Source organism: Schistocerca piceifrons, chromosome 3 (genome assembly GCF_021461385.2).
Source record: "Schistocerca piceifrons isolate TAMUIC-IGC-003096 chromosome 3, iqSchPice1.1, whole genome shotgun sequence".
NCBI lineage: Eukaryota > Metazoa > Arthropoda > Insecta > Orthoptera > Acrididae > Schistocerca > Schistocerca piceifrons.
Window position 1 is genome coordinate 586,771,355 of NC_060140.1, and position 22,708 is coordinate 586,794,062.

The 22,708-nt window shown below is 39.5% G+C and overlaps 1 non-coding gene across 1 annotated transcript; it reads left to right on the plus strand.

Moving 5' to 3' along the window:
• Positions 1-3,146: 3,146 nt before the first annotated feature.
• On the plus strand, positions 3,147-3,220 carry Trnat-ugu. Its single transcript has one exon. It is a non-coding gene; the product is annotated as a tRNA-Thr (tRNA).
• Positions 3,221-22,708: the final 19,488 nt, after the last annotated feature.

Consider the following 22,708-nt stretch of genomic DNA (forward strand, 5'->3'; position numbering starts at 1 on the left):
GAAGTCTGAGCAGCACATGGGAGACGTTCAGGTTTGTTACAAACAACAGCAAATTTAGTTCTGAATTATCAACAGTCATTTTCACTGCCTCTCTATAGTTCAATTATTGCAAGAACCTAGTTAGCTGCGTTCTGTAGTGAAAGGGTCGTTTGTAAATAATAATACTGATACTAAAAAATAACTTATGGCTCATTCATAACAAATTTTCTCTTTTTGTTAACGTAGTTTTTGTATTTACTAAAAATAACATTTTATTAATTTTTAGCTCATTTATAAAATATTTACAATAATTTACGTTTTCATGTAATTTAATATATATGGATGTACATACATTTTCCCTTACAACTAGTACTGTCAGGTATAGAGATACTATTTGAAAAAAAACTAGTAGAAAAAGAAGAAGTTAAATACTATGTTTCCCATATAATCATTTCTTTCTCATTTGTTTCAATACATCCAGTATTTACATTTCTTTCAGTATACTGTTTATTTACGTTTTGATCAATCAGGTCTTTCTCTCTACATTTCCCGTCTGTATATAATTTCTACATGGGAAACGGGAATACATGCATCAACGATTTGCAAATAAATATACAGACACTCAACCACTCCAGTGAATAGTGAGAGTACGGTATGGTGCTTAATCCCATTCCCACAGATGACCCATTTGTCTTCATGATAAGACAGGTGTACTTTCGGCTGTAGTGTAGTACGTACCTCATGGCCTCTCGATCGAAAGATTACCTGGTGCACCATATTTAGAGTTGCACATTGCCGTCAGGGAGGCACCTTTTGTTATCTTCAGTCATGAGAGCCTTTGATGCTGCACGTTGCATACCCTTAACCCGCCTCTGGATTATACCTGCAATTTTTTTATTTATTTTTATTTAGACGTCACGTTCCGTAGGACCAAATTGAGGAGCAAATCTCATGGAACATGTCAGTACACGAAATTACAACATAAAATAATAACAGATAAAAATAAATGTTTGTGAACCCGAAAAAAGTCAGTCCATAAGTTTAAGTAAAAGCAAGCAACAATACAACAAGAATCAGCTTAATTTTTCAAGGAACTCCTCGACAGAATAGGATGAGTGACCCATGAGGAAACTCTTCAGTTTCGGTTTGAAACCGCGTGGTTTACTGCTAAGATTTTTTTGAATTCGAGTGGTAGCTTATTGAAAATGGATGCAGCAGTATACTGCACAACTTTTTGCCCAAGAGTTAAATAAGTGCGAGCGAAATGCAGGTTTGATTTCTGCCGAGTATTAACCGAGTGAAAGCTGCTTATTCTTGGGAATAAGCTAATATTGTTAACAAGAAATGACAGTAAAAGTACCCAGACTAGTGAACAGGGGTCGACAATGGGTTCATGAACTTACACCACTTATTGCCTGAGCCGCCTGCAGAAACTAAATTTTTATTTAATTCGCCAGCAATGGTCAGAAAATGATTGTTAAATACTGTACATATATCTGATTTATCAGTAACAGAAATATTTTTACTGCGAACTGACTTTATATCGTCGACCCTGTGCTGCTGACCAGACACTTCCTTCACAACAGATCAGATGGTTTTAACTTTATCCTGTGAATTAGCTATTCTATTTGCATACCACATACTCTCTGTCTTCCTGATGACATTTTTAAGCACCTTACAATACTGTTTGTAATGGGCTACTGTAGCTTGATAGTGACTACTTCTAACTTTTTGATATAATTCCCACTCTATTCTACATGACATCCTTATCCCACAAGTGAGCCACCCGGGCTGCCTATTACTGCTAGTACCCCGTTTAGAATGTTCTAACGGAAAGCAACTCTCAAAGCGCATGAGAAATGTGTTAAGGAAAGCACTGTATTTATCATCGACGTTATCGGCACTGTAAACATCCTGCCACTCTTGTTCCTTGACAAGGTTTAAAAAACTCTCTATTGCTGTTGGATTAACTTTCCTACATAGTTTGTAATTAAATATGACCTTGGTTTGAGTACAAAATCCCTTTAGTGTTAAAATTTGTGCATCATGGTCTGAAAGGCCAATCACGCTTTTACTAACAGAATCCCCATCTAGTAATGAAGAATGAATAAAAATATTGTCTATGGCTGTGCTACTGTTCCCCTGCACCCTTGTTGGAAAAAACACAGTTTGCATCAGATCATATGAATTTAGGAGATCTACCAACATCCTTTTTCTTGCACCATCATATACAAAATTTATGTTGAAGTCGCAACATATAACTAGTTTCTGGTACTAAATTCAACTACCGCTGCACAACATTCAAATATCTGCTCAGTGCAGTGTCGTGATACATCTACAGACTCAAATGGAATACTGTTTTTTACGTACAGAGCCACTCACCCACCTCACAAGTAACTCCTTGAGAAACAGCCAGCTAATCTGTAGCCTGGTAAAGGAAGCCTCTGAATTGTCAAATTATTTAAGTGGTACTCTGATATACCAATAATTTCATAGTCAACATCTATAAGCAGTTCACTAACTTTATCTCTAATACGTCTTATTTTTTGATGGAATATGCTAATTTCTTCTCTACTTGGAAACATTACATCCTCGGAAGGTGAGCCCTTAGTTAGAGGGACTTCCTTTATGCAAGTATACCTATCAGCAAACTTCAATTTAAAAAAGGTGCACCTCTAACACCAACTACTACAGGAATTTTTCCATGAGTGACACCACCACCACCACCACCACCACCACCATCACCACCACCACCCACTACACTGTCACCTATAAGCTTGGCCAGTATCCCCTTCCCATACCAATTGAGGTGCAGGCCATGGCTAGTGAAACCCGACCTACTGATAGACCCAACTGGCACCACTGAGATGTGACCCTTGCCCTCTGCCATCAGCGACCTCTCCAGCCTCACATTAATGCGCTTAACAGCCGCATTAAGGTGAAGTCGATCATGACGCTGAAACAGTTGCACGAAATGCACATTAAATGATGACTAACTGAAAACCCTCAGCTGCCGACAGGTGTTGTTGATAAACCTCGATGTGGACAGATGAAAATGTGTGCCCCAACCGGGACTCGAACCCGGGATCTCCTGCTAACATGGCAGACGCACTATCCATCTGAGCCACCGAGGACACCGATGAATAGAGTCGCGCTATTCATCTGTGTCCTCGGTGGCTCAGATGGATAGAGCGTCTGCCATGTAAGCAGGAGATCCCGGGTTCGAGTCCCGGTCGGGGCACACATTTTCAGTTGTCCACTTCGAGGTATATCAACAACACCTGTCGGCAGCTGAAGGTTTTCAGTTTGTCATCATTTATTCCAGGGAAAAGCTGCATGGTCATCAACAGTATTCTGTTCTTTTGAGAACAGTTACTGTCTTCATATATAAATGCACATTATTACCACCAGTTTGAGTAGCTATCTTTACCAGGTCACCACCTACATCATATTCCCTGTCCGTATCGATACCGTTCCCTGCTCCACCCACTATCACTACCTAATCCTCCTTCGTAAAATTTCTACATAACTTCCCTATGCTGTCAGTCACTTGAGCCAACCCTGCACTAGGCTTCACAATGCTGGTGATCTGGTATTCACTCCCCAACACTTCCTGCAACTGCTGGCCCGCACCTCTACCGGGAGAACTACCTAGCAGCAGAACCTTCTTTCTGCTAGACTTTGCGACTAACCTAGACCTCCTAATTGCTGAGGACTGCTGCATGTTCCCCACATCTGCAGCTACACGAGGCTCCTCTCCACTCAATTCTCACACTTGGTCATATCTATTGCATGTACGCAAAGTAAAACTGTCTAAATACCACCTCTTCCTAGCTGCCTTCTTACCAACTGCCAGTTCCCATTCCCCACCACCCTTCACCCTTCTCAACCTATCTAGTTACTCCTTTGTGCATTGTAACTGCACCTGAAGGGCACAGATCTTACGCTCCTGCTCCTCTATCAACGCCGGCCGAAGTGGCCGTGCGGTTAAAGGCGCTGCAGTCTGGAACCGCAAGACCGCTACGGTCGCAGGTTCGAATCCTGCCTCGGGCATGGAAGTTTGTGATGTCCTTAGGTTAGTTAGGTTTAACTAGTTCTAAGTTCTAGGGGACTAATGACCTCAGCAGTTGAGTCCCATAGTGCTCAGAGCCATTTTGAACCTCTATCAACTTACTTCTACTACAGATTCTGCATTCCCAGTAGAGGATCTCACTAAAATGACCACTGGCTTCCCCACTGCATTGCCCCCCAATGAAAATACTTTGAACAAATCCCACACCATAACCCACTACTCACAAACAAACTACAGAGCCCACACTTTTCACTCATGGTAAAATTTTACAGTTACAGAAAAAACTATACGTCTATGTTACCGAAGTTCAGTTACAGCATTAGACCTATTTAAGAACTAACAATAATGGTCTCGAAATTCTCTGCCTATTAAGAACGCAACTACTCGTATTAATACCACTACACCACGGCTAATACCAGTACCAACAAAATTTCACAAATTTAATAGCTAAAACTAAAAAAGCCAAACGACCACTGGAATACTAAGCTAAGTTAAAACACTGAATGAAAATTTTACTGAAATATTTCACTAGAAACAATAATAAACGTCAGTTGAAAACTTAAGTACGAAATTTACTAAACGACTTCGACGCACAGAAAACTCTAAAGAAACACAGAGAGCGAACGATTACAGAAGTTTATTGAGTCGTTATTTCGCCACAAACGGCACGCAACACCGTTGAAAACTACTAAATTTAGTAACTGTATTACAGAGCACAAATAAGTTTGTCAGTACTTAGCTTATATAACCGCTACAGCTGTAGTACACGCCGCAAAATGTAAACACACTACTAAGGCGCGAGGCTTAGACGAACGACGCAAGCACACTCACGAATAATAGACCACTCGAGTCAATAACACAGGAAGAAAGTCTAAGATTAATCAAAATCCACTAGTAAGTTACTTGTACGGCAATTATTAACACAAATACAACTATAAAATAAGTAAATGAAGTCTAAAATTTTATAAAATGTTAACGAGCAATTTCAACAGCATTGCAGCACACGTGACGTCACGTCGTACCTCAAGATTTCCCATGTCTTACCGAACACCTGTTTCTACAACATATTTATGCCTCTCATAAACTGTAGGCCTACTAGGAGGATTTTTAGCGTACTTGGTACGGATATTACGCTGAACTGTTGGCGCCGACTTTGATTCTTCAAACTAAAACACACAGCTAGCACACTCGGGTCCAGTGAAGGCAGCCATCTTTAACGCAATTGCCGCTGACGCTTCTTACTGTGCGATTCGGCACTAGCGACGTGACTGAGACAAAACATGATGTATTTCCCTTGAAAATGGATAATACAATCACCTCTGAAGGTACTATGAATTAATTTGAATGAATTTTCAAATCTGTAAAGCTTGGTTATGTCTGGAATGGTGTAATTATTTTCCACACCAATAAAGAGTGTACAACATGACATCTATGGCTCAACTGATGTGGTGACGAACATGCAGCTTGTTTTCAGGTCAAAAATTAGACAGAAATGTCCATGGAGGAACGAATCAAAGTCTTGGTAGCGTCGAAAATTGCAGAAATAGCAGTGCAAATCTTGTGGCAGGCATAAACTTCGTACGAGTTAAATCTGTTTTCTTCTCACATATCCAACCCACTGCGTTTCGGATTGTCCTACAACATCTAAATTAAAGATCTCACATTCCTTTCTTTTCCAAATCTCTGCGGGACAGTTCTGCATAAACACACTATAAAATCTTGAAATTTTGAGTTTCTTGACTAATTTAAGTATATCAGTATTGGTATGTGGCCTGTCGTTAGTCGACTCTAAGTAGACCAGACGCTATCTTTAATGGTTTTAAATATAGTTCTGTACCCGACAGTGACAGCTTGCATCATCCTTTATGCCTTTTGTATTTGTGTATTTGCTCCTGAACGTTTTATGCATTCTTCACTATTTGGGCTATGGTGGCAGCTCCTCCCGCCAATGACCCAATTGCCAATAGTCCCGATAATGCCGGCATTAGCAGTAGAATATTTCGAGCAGACTTTGGCGTTTCTACAAGGCTTCTTCTTCTTCTTCGATATGGTTTTTGCCACTACCCCTGCTAATTTGATACAATTTTTTAAACACTCTGTATGTTTCGTCTTTTTAGTGTACAACAAGCTGTGCGCATTATTTGCTTGAAACTTATTCCAGACCGAATTTAAATTTGGTACGCATTGCTTTATCAAATGTGAGTGCCACAAAATGTTGTCGTAGGGCTATGTGCCTTCTTCAGCGTTGCTTGTTTTTATCAGCTAAACTTTCATCTGCAGAGCGACATTCTGCCAAACCTTGATTTACATGCTCCTTGCGGGCCACATCAAGTAGATTAATTCTCTTATCACCTTGAGCCAGATGGTTTTTCCATTTCGTTCCACGTCCACAGATATTGTATCTGGGAAAACGAAGTTCATCTAGATGTTTATTGAGAGCACCACCACCACCTCTGCTGAAGCTTATCCTGGCATTCATAATATGCTACTGCACTCTCTGTTATATAGCAAATCGTGAGCGTTCACTCAACTGTTTTGTGATGCTGCAAAGCCAAGGTTGGTACAGAACTTTTCTGTAATTCCTCTCTGTAAGAGCTCCCTGTGATATCTTCACCATCGCTGTACTTTAAGACGTAAGTTCTCTGGTTTGCTCTCTGTACTTTAGATACTGTACATATCTCTTTTGACCAACTAGGACAATACATCTCAAATGCAGTTTTGTATTTCGAAATACACACAAAATTACCTACAGTGCACTACTTACTTGAAATGCTGTAAGTAGGCTTCGTTTTTTTTATTGGTAACGCCACGTAGCGCTCTATATGAAAATCACTGACTGTGCTGTGTGCAGTCTGTGGCTGGTTGGCATTGTTTTAATATTCGCCATTGTAGTGTTGGGCAGCTGGATTTTAACAGCGCGTAGCGTTGCGCAGTTGGAGGTGAGCCGCCAGCAGTGGTGGATGTGGGGAGAGAAATGGCGGAGCTTTGAAATTTGTAAGAATGGATGTCATGAACTGCTATATATATTATGACTTTTGAACACTATTAGGGTAAATACATTGTTTGTTCTCTATCAAAATCTTTCATTTGCTAACTATGCCTATCAGTAGTTAGTGCCTTCAGTAGTTAGAATCTTTTATTTAGCTGGCAGTAGTGGCACTCGCTGTATTGCAGTAGTTCGAGTAACGAAGATTTTTGGTGAGGTAAGTGATTTGTGAAACGTATAGGTTAATGTTAGTCAGGGCCATTCTTTTGTAGGGATTTTTGAAAGTCAGATTGCGTTGCGCTAAAAATATTGTGTGTCAGTTTAAGCACAGTCATGTATAATTGTTCAAAGGGGACCCTTAGCCGAGGATACCTCACTGGAATCTTCTGATTTTTTCTTGTAGTTTGTGTAATTAGTGTAGCTTTTGTTTATTGGTAGCGCATAATTGTAGAGAGAATCTCCTTTGTAGTTGCAGACTTTCATTGTTGTACTGTAAAACAGTTGTGGCATGCATGTAGATTTGCACCAAGTATTTCGCAGCTGCGCTTGCAATTAACTAGATATTATTTTCAGTGCTACGTTAATGTGTTTTCTTATTTTGCTCTTCAAATTGTGCTTTTCTGTGTTGTCGTGTGAAATATTGTGACAATAATGGCGTGTGAAAAACGTAATACTAGGCTCCAAAGTAAACTGAGAAATGACAGTGAAGACGAAAGCAGTGTGTTAGCGCCACCATGTAATGAATTAACTAATGTTCAACATAGTAATTTGGTAATTGTGCATAGGGAAATGGAGCGGGCGGCAAACAATGGTGTAGATAGTGGAACAATTAATGAACAGGGAAGCATTATCGATCGATCGGTTGGCAACAGCCCGCCTCAGGAATCGGGAATGACAGGACACAATCTTGCAAATACTGCAGATTCAGGTTTTGGGTCCTCACCGTTTTCTCAAATAAGTCAAGACACATTTTCTGCTTGTCAAAATGTGAATGTTGCCGGTGCAACTTCACTGCCGAAAAGCACTGAGGAACATGTTTCAGACTCCAGTGCATTGTTATTATAGTTAATGCAACAAATGGGACAAAGGCTACAAAAATTAGACACAATGGAACAAAATCTTCAAAAGTTAGACACAATGGAACAAAATTTTCAAAAGTTAGACACAATGGAAAAACACCAGAGACAAACACAGCAACAGTTAGACGCAATGGAACAAAATCTTCACACCACGCTTGAACAAACACGTGAGGATTTAACTACTGAGTTACATAAAATCGAATCGAAATGTCAAAAAGTCTGTAATGACGTAAAAACACAAATTTGTGAGCATTTCCAACCAATTTTTTCGCGGCATGAAAATACATTACAGAATCACGAAGCAGCCATAAAAGAACTGCAAACTATTGTTCATGAAAATCATGAGACCTTGCAAGCTAAAATTGACTCAGTTACATCTACCGATTCGGTTACGCAACTTGCAAAAACTCAGGGAAACTTAAAGGACACAGTAGATACGATTTCAACACTAATGGACACTCTGAAATTTGGTTCACAAAAACACACTGAGGAAATAAGTACACTCTCGGAGAAAGTAGCCGAACTTTCGGATCAGTTCACTAACTTATCTACAAAGGTAGATGATGATCTGAATGACACAAGACCTGTAGCCATCACTGACAAAGAAGAGTATGAACAAATTAAGAAAGTCAAACAAAATCAGAATCAAATTAATACGCAACACAAAAGAGAAATCCGGGAAGTACAAGATCAGTTGGCACAAATAATACAAAAATTACAAATTTCAGAGGACACTCGCGTTCCAACACGGGAAGAGGGACTTAGAAATACGGAAAAGCCGCAAAATAATAACACAGGGCATTTCGGAATTTATGAAAGAAATTGGCAATGTGCACCGAATTTTGAGATGGAACCGCCGACACGACGTAACAATGACCGATATGCGACTCGCCGACATGATGATTTTGACTATAAGCTGTTCTTTACTACACGTAAATTCAAAACATTTAAGAATTCTGGCAACTACATTCATCCACAAGCGTGGCTCCATCAATTCTCTCATTGTTTTCCTCCCAACTGGACATTAGAGCACAGATTAGAATTTATGTGTGGCTACTTAGAGAATGAACCAGTTGTAAGAATGCGATCGGTCATTCACGATTGCCACAGTGAAGGAGAATTTTACCATGCCTTCCTCTCAGCATATTGGTCTCAAGCCACACAAGACCTAGTAAAACATAGCATCATACTGATGAAACATTTCGAACAATCTGAATTTTCCAGTCTTGTGAAATATTTTGAAGACATGTTGCACAAGAATCAGTACCTGAAAAACCCATACAGCACCTCAGAACTCATCCGCATTTGCTTAATCAAATTACCTGAATATTTACGACATATTATTTTGGCAGGACGTTGCAAAGACGACATTGAAGCTTTTCAGGGACTCTTACAAGAATTAGAAATTGACACTACAATCGCGGAACGCGAAAACAGGAACACAACAATTACAGGTCACATCCGTCGCAAGAAATAATAACACAAATCGTGACCAAACCAGACACTACCCATATGACAACCGTTGGCAGAGTAGTAATAATTACAGGGAAAGATCACCTCTCCGTGGTAGTGACTATCACAGAGACAATCAAAGAAACAGACAATATGAGAACCAAAATAATTATTATCAAGGGAGACAGAATAAACGCAATGGTCCAGCGCGCAGTTACGATTCAGGGAGAAATTGTCCACCACGTGACCGACAAGAAAGAAACTATGGAATCTACCGACATGACGACAGACGATATGATCGTAACGACAGACCTGAATTGCATCAGAACTGGCGGGATTCAAACAGGGCAGGGCCCTCCCCACAAGGTGAAATTGTAGAAGTTAGGTCTCCAAATCCCAATAACGACGCGCACCAACAAAGAGACAATAGGCAATGACTCATATCGCTGGCAGCCACAAAACGTACTTCTGAAACTGACGACGCAGCTGCCGTAGCTAGTAATTACGTAAAAATGGAAGACATTAGGGACATCTTACTCCAGGAACACGACGTAAAACATAACAACATTGCATATCCTGTGATTCACATTACAGTAAATGACGTAAAATTTACGGCAGTACTTGACTCTGGCAGTCCCATTTCAGTAATTAATGAAACAGCAACAGCTTTTAGCAAATGCAACAAATCGAACGATTGACCCAAACTTCCTTTACGTAAGATTAAATTACAGGGTGCAATTTTTGGAAAAAGTGTAGATGTACGCCAACAAACCAACTTAGAATTCATTTGTCAAAGTCGCAGCTTCTCTATGAACTTTCTTATTGTTCCATTATTGTCGACAGAAATTATATTGGGAGTAGACTTTTTGAATGAATACAAAGCAATTTTAAACTTTCACGATGGTGAAATAAGTTTAGAGAAAGAAGGTAAGTCAATTGCTTTGAAATTTGAAGATTGGCTCTCAAACCATGACGAGGAAATTAATCGGCTTTACCTTCTGTTAGACAACAGTTCGGAATTTTTGACGAAACTTGACATTAACAATCACTCTGCAAGTACTGACAGGGATGATAACGACGGCGTATTTGATACTGATGAGTTAATTCAGAATAAAATTCAAACAATTGAGAACTGTAATGACATTGATAGGCAGGACCTTTTTGAGATTTTACAAGCAAATTCCACAGTTTTTACTCACAAAACAGGAACAATCAAGGGATTTCAATACCAATTTCGTGTTCGTGAGCATACTAAATTTTGTGTTAGACCATACGTAATTCCAGCACATTATAGGGACCGTGTTAGAACAGAAATACAATCTATGCTTGACGAGGGCATTATTGAGCCTGCAGTAAGCTCATACAACAATCCATTACATGTTGTTGAGAAGAAAAATGGATCGATCAGAGTTGTCTTAGATTCGAGACAAATCAATACTATCATCATTCCTGAAACAGACAGGCCGCAAACGATGGAAGAGCTTCTTCAAAATTTTAATGGTGTAAAAGTGTTGTCTTCTATTGATCTCAGATCCAGCTTTTATCAGATCGAACTTCATCCAGAATGTAGAAAATACACAGCTTTCCTTTGTTTCAGTGTTTGTTATCAATTTCGGAAACTTCCTTTTGGTTTGAACATTTCTTCGGCAGCGTTGATTCGCGGGCTAAATTCCATATTACCTGATTTCTTAAAACGTCACATCACCTTATATGTGGATGATATTCTAATAGCAGAAGCCTCATGGGAACAACATAATTGCATCCTCAACAGTTTGTTACGTATTTTTGCAGAATCTGGAATTACAGTTAACTTGGAAAAGTCTGAATTTGGTAGGTCAAAGGTGAGGTTTTTGGGACATATTATTTCTTCTGAAGCCATTCAGCCGGATCCTGAACAGTTAGAAGCAAACAGAGCCATTCCAGTTCCATTCACAAAAAAACAAGTCCGCAGTTTTCCAGGTCTCGTAAATTTTTACCGTCGTTTTCTGAATAAGCAAAATCTAGTGACACCAAAACTTTGTTCTCTCACTGGAAAAAATAGTTTTTGGAACTGGGACGAATAAGCACAGTTGGAATTCAATTCTTTGAAAGAATCGCTACTTAACCCGCCAATACTAGCTCATCCAGATCTATCACAAGATTTCTGCCTTAGCACGGATTCTTCTAAAGTCGGTCTTGGTGCCCATTTGTTTCAAGAAACCATAGAAAATGACACTATTGTTCAGAAAACCATTGCTTTTGATAGCAGAGTGCTTACAAAATCTGAAAAAAATTATTCCGTTACTGAATTAGAAGCTTTAGCTATCGTTTGGGCATTTAACAAATTCCGTTTCTTTCTTTCTGGTAAGCACGTAAAAGTATACAGTGATCATCGTGCATTACAATTTCCTATGTCTTCAAAATTAAACCATGACAGGTTAAAACACGTTGGGCATTGTTTCTGCAAGAATTCCACTTCACAATAGTCTACATTCCCGGCAAGGAGAACATTGTTGCGGATGCACTGTCACGCGCACCAGCTTGGCTTGAGAAAAGTAACACAGAAGGCAACCTCGAGAAAAATTTCAGTATTCTTTACATTCAGAAAGTCGCCTTTGAAAACTTCATCACCACATCTTTAAAGGACATTGCTCATGAACAAAACAAAGATCCGACTTGGAAAGACATCAAAAGTAAATGGCATGAAAAGACACACACAGATTCGGCATTATTATCTGGTTAGAAACAACATACTGTTCAAACGCTGCACTGTTGATGACAAGCTATGAGTACTTTGCATTCCTGACGATTTTGTTAATAAGCTCATTTGGTACTTTCATTTCAGCTATGCACATTTTGGTCCACGAAAATGTTATCATATTCTTCGGACGACTTGTTATTTTAACAATATGGAAAAGAGAATTCGAAGAGTCTTGTATATTTGTAAACTTTGTCAAAAGGCTAAACCATCTACTGTCTCACATCGTGCTCCGTTGTTTCCTATCATTCCTTCTAAATTAAAAGAATTTGCTGCTGTTGATCTCTTGGGACCCCTTGTCAGAACATCTAATGGATTTTCGTACGTTCTAGTCGCTGTTGAACTTACTTCAAAATTTGTTTCTTTCATTCCGTTACGTAAAGCCACTGGACGGTCTGTATCCAACGCCTTTGTTAAAAATTTCTTACGTGAAGTTGGACATGTTAGTAAAGTCATTTCAGATAATGGACTGCAATTCAGATCTGCTGTTTGGTCACGCATGCTTCGGAACCATAAAATCAAACCTGTTTTTATTTCATTGTACTCTTACGAATGCATTGTTATAGTGAACAGACGACACAGTGTTGTTATTTGTACATTCTTGCTTGTTAGTTGCCCAATCACGTAACGATTATAAGGCTCACATACTTAGAACATATACCGGCACTGCGAATGAGATTTTCATGCAACATTTTGGTTTACTTGAAAAGACATTCTTTATTTGAAGTACTTTCTGTGGGATTAAAGATGACTTAGCATTTGGTTTCTTTGACAGCTACACAATTATATCACGACGCTACTAATGAGTGACACAATTTACATTGTTGCTTTTGTGCTGTATCTGCTTTATATCTGCACAGTTTTTCTGAATTCTTCTGGAAAGTAAAACATGTTTTAGTAGTAACTTTGTGGTATAGCTACATTAAGACAGCCATTTTTATGTAACACAACAATACGTTACAGTGTAGTACTTTCTTGATCACACTACGGTACGTAATAACTACGATATCTATATGCATAGCATTTCGCTTTTGTTGAATACGAGATAAGTACATTGACTTCCACAGAACTTTGCTTACGGACGACGATAATTACGTCACTTGGCACATTTTTTACCCTTAAGTAATGACAGAGATAATGTTACAACAAGACGCACAATCTAGCACTACAGGACACGCATTTGAGTGATTAATTTTGTACTTAAAACATTTATTTTTAAAGATTATTGAATTACAAAGAAAGTTTTCCGTGATACTTTTCATTACATTGCTGTATTCTGTAACACCTGAGGGTATAATTACATTAATCCTCAGGGGGCTACATGCTTACTTTGTGTATCATGTGTTTGGCAAGCACAAGGAGCCCTACCTAATATGGTATTTGCTTATACAACTTTACACATCGGTACCATGTTTCTCTAACACAGAATTACACAGCTATCTGATTATTTAACTGAGAGAGACAAACATTTATTTTACCGCATCAGTGACAGATGTTTACATAATTACACCGTTGGATAACTTCAGACTTATGAAATTGGATTTGTCTGTACCTTGTGAACTGTTCATATTTTTTCGGAACAATTGTGATACTAAGAGAGCTTTGAATGTTGTATTTGGTATGGGATCATGATTTTTAAAGTACGTTTGAGGTAGATGGCACTTTTGAAATGAGCAGAGAATTTATTTTAGGTTTTAAAATAGTCAGAAAGCTACGACAATTTTGAGTTGTGATTGATCTGTTATGATGTTATTATTATGACGATGATGTGTATTATTCTGTTGAGGTATGTTTATGATCAATGAGATGATGCTATATGAGAAATCTGATTATGCTATGTATTTATTATGATGAAATATTGAAGATGTGTTGATGAATATGTATATGTGTAATAAGGTAAGGAATAAGGAGTAGTGGCTAGGGACTCTGACTTGTGAAAAAGGATGATGTAAACCAAGAATCGTACTTTAAAGTTATAAAAATGTGTGTAAATGCGTGAATGTATCACAATGCCGACGAAAATTTTTTGGAAACTATTATATTTAAAGGATTTTGTTTCTACACATTTGTAATGCAAATTCTCGACCTGTGAAATTTTATATGAGACTGTCACTGTAGTGCAAACTGGTGTCGTAAATATTTCGGCAAGAAAGTTAAGTGACGACCTTCACGTAATGCGTCGTGGGCACCCAGCTGCGCAATAGTCGCCTGGAAAAAAGCCATTAGTTGTGCCTTTCAGAGGCACAGGTGGAGAAGAAAGGAGGCCATTTCCTCGCTATTGACATTTCTTGTAGAAAGCATCGCAAATATGACATGCTCAAACTTGAAAACATATGATTAGACTGTGGAGCTCGTAATTTATGATATTTACTAAAATGCCTAATGAAATGATGAGAAACATTTCACATCTATTGTCTTGCTAGTTGAAAGATTGTTTACTGCATTATGAAATGCCATATGGCTAGTGAATGACGTTTCACGCCTTGCTTTGCCTATTTTGTTTAATATCTAGTTTCTAGCTGCACTGCAGCATTGGTTAAAATTAATTTTATAGATGTACTAATACAGATATTTTCTGTCTACAGATCCAGTAAATAATAATTTTGTGATATACTTCCAAAAAATGAGGGAGCACAAAAAGACATTTCCCTTCTCAGGAACTGCATACATAATTTTCTTCTCAAGTACTTGATAGTTTATTTCATAAAATAAGTTTTTGTGGTGCACCACTTTAATGACATAGATATTAAGATGTGAACGGACACTTCCCTTATCTCCATTGTTGTCTTTAGTGTACTATTTTTTCTGCTTGAGCTTTGTCATGTTTAGGTATAAGTTATTGCATTTGCTGCTGCTGCTTGCCAGGCATAGTGCTACTGAATTTCACATTGTATTACTCTGTTAAGCCAGTTTCACTACTGATTTATTTTTATTTTTGCTGCAAATTGGCTCATATTAGTGATAATGTTGCATTTGCTCTTCAAATTTAGATTTACTGCTGCTTGCTTTGTCAGTTTCCATTTTTTTTGTTCTTGCTATTTGTGTTAATTTGTTATGTGCTGCTGCATTGCCTCATCCCTTGATATATATATCTGAGCTCAGTATATTTATGTTAGCTTAAGAGGGGGTAGACTATATAAGAAACTAACTGTGATGAATTGGAAGAAATGCATTGAGAAGCTATAAGAAAATGGTTTGGCCAAAAAAGTAGTGTACAGTGGAGAAAAACTATTTTTGAAAGAGGATGTGAACAGAATACAGAAAGGATGCTTGGATAGGATTCTTTTGGTGGAAACAAATGTTGAAATAAGAGGAAAGATCTACAGAATGAAGTTGTGGGCTGGACTGCAGTACCAAATATCACACTGAAAACAAACCCTGCCATGTACCTTTGTGTTATTATGCTACGTGAATTTGTGTTTTTCCTGTCTTTATGTGTTTAGCTTATAAGATTTATGTTGTAGAATTTTTCTGATGTTTAGACATTATTTATTCTGTTAGACATTATTTATTCTGTTTATTCTGTTTTGTTTTAATGCTCATGTGTGAGTTTGATGTTTCAAAAGTTATTCTGATCTTTTATGTATGTACTTATGTCTTAATTCTTGTAACACTGATGTACATGTTTATTTCTATTCTTTTGTAAAGCCTGTTTTACTACAAATGTTATCTGTATTGTTACGTTCTTGAATGATGTATTTTGTACCTTTGTTATTGTATTCTTATGTTGTAAATTTATAATTGTATAGACACCAGTTCTTCAAATGAAGTTACATTTCACCGCACACGTTTCTGTTGGTCATAGTATATGCACAATACGTGAGAAGTTGGAACTTTTAGTGTTTGCACTTGTGTTAATAATTCAGCAAGGGACTGGTTAAAAGCATTGCTGGTTCTAAGGACGTTTCAAAAAAAGGTAAGGTAATGGAAAATAAATAACAAGTGGTGGTTCATGGACTTGCTATATTGTCCGCAAGACTCTTCAGTGGTGATTGTGCGCCTGCACAGTCCCAACAGATGGCTGCTGGCCATCTGTACAAGGACTGCAGTGGGCCTGCACCTCTGGTGGCCCACCAATACCGTAATCTCTAACAAGACTACAGTGGTCTGCTCTGTGATGACCAACCTACCAATATTCTTCAACTTCGACTGATTCTGCTGTGGGTTTGCTCTGTTGGGGCCTATTACCTGTCTGCATGTCAAGAGTCAGCACTGTCTTTCTGTTAGAAGGACAACACTACTTCTTCAAGACTGCATGGAAATCCACTACTTCCGGTGCATTTTCTCTTAATGCTGTGACTTTGTGCATAAAATTGTAATTAATACTGTGATGAAAGACCAGGACTGTCTTTATGGACTGTGAGAAAATTTTAGCTTTTGACCAACAGTGTATCAATAAGTGTGTGCATTTGATATCTATGTTATTGTAACTATGAAAAATTTTTTCGAATCTGTATTGGCCACTGCCCAAAACAATTTTTAAATTTTTGTGGGGATCACGGGGGCTATGTAAGTAGGCTGTTTAGGTTTTTTTTATTGGTAACGCCACGTAGCGCTCTATATGAAAATCACTGACTGTGCTGTGTGCAGTCTGTGGCTGGTTGGCATTGTTGTAATATTCGCCATTGCATTGTTTTGCAGCTGGATGTTAACAGCGTGTAGCGTTGCGCAGTTGGAGGTGAGCCGCCAGCAGTGGTGGATGTGGGGAGAGAAATGGCGGAGCTTTGAAATTTGTAAGAATGGATGTCATGAACTGCTATATACACTCCTGGAAATGGAAAAAAGAACACATTGACACCGGTGTGTCAGACCCACCATACTTGCTCCGGACACTGCGAGAGGGCTGTACAAGCAATGATCACACGCACGGCACAGCGGACACACCAGGAACCGCGGTGTTGACCGTCGAATGGCGCTAGCTGCGCAGCATTTGTGCACCGCCGCCGTCAGTGTCAGCCAGTTTTCCGTGGCATACGGAGCTCCATCGCAGTCTTTAACACTGGTAGCATGCCGCGACAGCGTGGACGTGAACCGTATGTGCAGTTGACGGACTTTGAGCGAGGGCGTATAGTGGGCATACGGGAGGCCGGGTGGACGTACCGCCGAATTGCTCAACACGTGGGGCGTGAGGTCTCCACAGTACATCGATGTTGTCGCCAGTGGTCGGCGGAAGGTGCACGTGCCCGTCGACCTGGGACCGGACCGCAGCGACGCACGGATGCACGCCAAGACCGTAGGATCCTACGCAGTGCCGTAGGGGACCGCACCGCCACTTCCCAGCAAATTAGGGACACTGTTGCTCCTGGGGTATCGGCGAGGACCATTCGCAACCGTCTCCATGAAGCTGGGCTACGGTCCCGCACACCGTTAGGCCGTCTTCCGCTCACGCCCCAACATCGTGCAGCCCGCCTCCAGTGGTGTCGCGACAGGCGTGAATGGAGGGACGAATGGAGACGTGTCGTCTTCAGCGATGAGAGTCGCTTCTGCCTTGGTGCCAATGATGGTCGCATGCGTGTTTGGCGCCGTGCAGGTGAGCGCCACAATCAGGACTGCATACGACCGAGGCACACAGGGCCAACACCCGGCATCATGATGTGGGGAGCGATCTCCTACACTGGCCGTACACCACTTGTGATCGTCGAGGGGACACTGAATAGTGCACGGTACATCCAAACCGTCATCGAACCCATCGTTCTACCATTCCTAGACCGGCAAGAGAACTTGCTGTTCCAACAGGACAATGCACGTCCGCATGTATCCCGTGCCACCCAACGTGCTCTAGAAGGTGTAAGTCAACTACCCTGGCCAGCAAGATCTCCGGATCTGTCCCCCATTGAGCATGTTTGGGACTGGATGAAGCGTCGTCTCACGCGGTCTGCACGTCCAGCACGAACGCTGGTCCAACTGAGGCGCCAGGTGGAAATGGCATGGCAAGCCGTTCCACAGGACTACATCCAGCATCTCTACGATCGTCTCCATGGGAGAATAGCAGCCTGCATTGCTGCGAAAGGTGGATATACACTGTACTAGTGCCGACATTGTGCATGCTCTGTTGCCTGTGTCTATGTGCCTGTGGTTCTGTCAGTGTGATCATGTGATGTATCTGACCCCAGGAATGTGTCAATAAAGTTTCCCCTTCCTGGGACAATGAATTCACGGTGTTCTTATTTCAATTTCCAGGAGTGTATATTATGACTTTTGAACACTATTAAGGTAAATACATTGTTTGTGCTCTATCAAAATCTTGGTGACTATGCCTGTCAGTAGTTAGTGCCTTCAGTAGTTAGAATCTTTTATTTAGCTGGCATTAGTGGCGCTCGCTGTATTGCAGTAGTTCGAGTAACGAAGATTTTTGGTGAGGTAAGTGATTTGTGAAACGTATAGGTTAATGTTAGTCAGGGCCATTCTTTGTAGCGATTTTTGAAAGTCAGACTGCGTTGCGCTAAAAATATTGTGTGTCAGTTTAAGCACAGTCATGTATAATTGTTCAAAGGGGACGTTTTAATGCTTACTGTAAAATTCGCCTCCGTGGTCGGTCTGCAGGTTTTCAGGGCACCGATTCATACCAGTTTGCAGCAGGTGTTGAAACACCTGCGCAACGGTGCCCTTCGACTGTTTGCCATCGGAGGAAAGACCTCGGCGAATTTGAAATATGTGTCTATGGTCATTAAAATATATCTGAACGTTGGTACAGAATTATGTACGATTATGGGCATATTTGAACTTGCTTCTACAACCAACTGTATTAGACAAAATTTTAAAAGAATGGTTAATACATGAAAGTCTCTGTCTCTAGGGCTGTTTCACTGCATACATTCTCCAAATAAAATATGCAGCTATGATGACAAGTGCAACTTGAATGATTTTCACGTTTAGTAATCTAGATAAAGAGAGACAGTCAAGCTATATCTCAAAGAGGAATTGCAAACACTTTCCTATGCCCAGGAGGATGTCGGAGAACTATAGCCCAAATTTAAACGAATAGTTGTCCATAAATGGTATACTTCTTATCTACTGGTGTAACGTCCTCCTTCTTAATCGGCCTACTGGACTGCGATATAACTGATTGTGATCACATATGTTTAATGATATTTTACAGTGACTAAGGCTATCGTTACCGAAGGAAAATAACACCGGTCAGTTGTAGGAAAATTTACAACAGACCCTTCTGAAGGAAGAATCTATTCTAAACATAATCTAAATACTGATGATAATGTTGAAACAGGTGGAATATACTGCAATCGCTCACGCACCACACAGAGGGAAATATTTACTATAAAATTTACCGATAATACAAAGAAAACACTGATTAGCTAAAAAGGAATAATTAAACGGTCGCCAGCCCGCTAGGGCAATGAATCTCCAGAATTTTAAGAAAGGCAATGGCAAAGTAATTTAAGGAAATGATCACTGGTGTGGCAACAGGTTGTCACACTTTTCCACAATACAACAGTTCATAAGAAAATAAATGAATCAGAAACCATTAAGTTTGCAGTTATCTATTCCGAAATAATAAATTTTGAAAGTAGCGTTAAATGGAGTTACTGGTGAAATAAATGTGACTAAAACTTTGTTATGCAAAAAAAAAAATATATATATTACATCCAGTAAGCTCACTGTAACGTAACGCAAAATTTAGAAAAAGGCAAGCAGTTTACTTTTGCTTATTGAAAGACAGAATTAAATTTAGTTTAAGCAAATGAGCAACTGCTTTTACTTTCAATATAACAACAATAAAATACTTACCAAGCCAGCAGTAGTCACTCGCTAAGATAAAAACAGAATAAATGTAATTGCGCACTCTTAATTTATGTTGTACCTTTAGTTACTAGTTTTGCCTGTGAAATTTTACGTTAATGTAAGTGAATGAATTTAATAGTTAAAATTGCAAATTAGTTAAGCCCCAGTTGTGCAATACAAGAATGAACAGTTACTGAGGCAGAAAATTTAGACAGAAACTGGTCATCAGCAAACACACAAAACTGTCAATAAATAGTTAATTTTCATAATTTTACGACACTCGGTGATTGCCTGCAAATGAAACTGACCCTGCTTGGTGATAATGTCTGAGGACAATGATAACACAGGTGCCCATACGCTTCAGCTCTTCCAGATAACACTAGTTAACAAATTTAAACTTTTTTTCGGCATATGGTTTGTAAATGGGTGCATTTACCTGATTTTGGGGTGCTGAATACACTGGTAAAATCAATTTTTTTCTATGACGTCACATTTCCTAGATACACAGCAGAATAAAAAATGATAATAATGAAAATTGAGACAATTAAGTCAAACAAAAATACGCATTCAGAACGTTTGAAATCAATACTATTTTGTATGTATATATGGGCATGATGCCAATGAAAGGTCCAAATTAGTTCAGAAGATATTTTCACTTTTAATCGTCTTTGGTTTTTAAAAAAAATGCGACGGTGGGGCTCTTCTTTTGTTTGCCGTTTCATCGATCTCCCTAACAAGACCCCAGCAGTAGTCATCCATCATCGAAGGGTTCCAATGGCCTTGGTAACGGTGTTCCGTGGTAAGAATGTGTTGGTGAAAGCGTCCACCATGCTGATCGCTTACGGCTCCCAAATGTTTCCAGAAGAAATCAAGGTGAGAATGTAAAAAGTGAATTTTAAGCGACATTCTGCACCCCATGTTCTTATAGTTGCCCAACAGATCATTCGCAATGGTAACATAGTTTTTGTCTTTTCTGTTCCCCTAAAAGCCCCTCACAATTGCTTTGAAAGACGAAGCAGCTGATTGGATATTGTGAGTTTGGTATCAAAGTTTGGATCTTTCAGCAGTTTTATTATTTGTGGTCCAACAAATATACCCTCTTTCAGCTTTGCCTCACTTAATCTGGGAAACTTTTCTTTTAGGTGATTGAAGGCCACAACTTCTTTATCCAGAGCTCTTACAAAGTTCTTGATAATGCCCTACTTGTTATGAACGGGAGGCAAAATGATTTCATCGGGCTCAACCAATGGGGTATTGTTCACATTTACGTTTCCAGGAACAAATGACTTCCTTATAGACCATGCCTTGATTGTATAGTGGTTCTTGGTGTCACGGCTACCCCAAAGGCAGAAAAAGCAGCAGTATTTCGTGAATCCAGCATGTAAACCTATAAGGAGTGCAACAACTTTTAAATCACAGCAAAGCTGCCATTCATGATCCTTATATTTGATTGCCTCTAGCAGCAAAGCCATGGTTTCATAAGTTTCTTTCATGTCTATTACGTAAGCCAAAGGTACCGATGGAAATGCATTGCCATTATGCAATAGTATTGCTTTCAAGCTGATTTTACTGGAGTCAATAAATAGTCGCCAATCCTGTGGATTATGATGTATACCTAGCTGCACCATCAGAGACATCTCTACATACACACATTGAATTCTGTATGTCGAAATATTGAGCGAAGGAAGCACTTCTTGATCTGAAGCAGGAAAATTTTGTCCCTGGAGCTAGAAGGTTCCGTTGTTGCAGTCTCGAACTGAAGAGTTCAGCTTGCTGTTTCGAAAGTTGTAGATCGCGAACCAAATCGTTCAGTTCGTTTTGATTAAAGAGCTGAAGCGAAGTGTCATGATATTGAGGGCAGTACTCTTCTATAAATTCAATACTTTCTGATTCACTTGACATGGTGTCTGTGTAGCTGGTCCCGGCGGAGGTTCGAATCCTCCCTCGGACATAGGTATGTGTGTGTTTGTCTTTAGGATAATTTAGGTTAAGTAGTGTGTAAGCTTAGGGACTGATGACTGTAGCAGTTAAGTCCCATAAGATTTTACACACATTCGAACATTTTTTTGACATGGTGTCTGGTTCCGTGACTTTCAAGTTGCAGAGAGGAACAGGCAGCGTCTTATCATAGGGCACAGGCAAATGCACTGAAGATACATTTGGATACTTTATGTTATGTCTAGTTTTGCTTGAATGTCCCGAAATATTTGTAAGATAGAAGTAACAACCTGAATAAGGGTCTGTAGGCTCACACCACACCATCGGAACAGCGGATGGCATGGCTCGACGGTTTTCCGTCAACCACTCGGTTAAGGTTGTAGTAGGGGCTGTGCAGGCAATATGAGGTGCAACATTTTTATCTTGATCACCAATAGGACAATCAAAATACAGTTTACATGCCTTCTTAACCAAATCAGTCATTGGTTTTCTTTGGGCTTTTTGAATGAATTTCCCACACGCGCAACAAAAGTTATTGGGGTTGTTTAGACAGCAACGAGATTTGCTAGTTGCCATTTTTCTTAGTATAAGTTTTAAACACAAAAAGTGTGCCTGTCTTTCACAGGAAACATTCACTGAGGATCTCTTTCACACCACTGGATTACCACACCAATCATTTATTAACGATTTGTAGATCTTCTGTCTCTCCTCTGAAAATAAAAAAA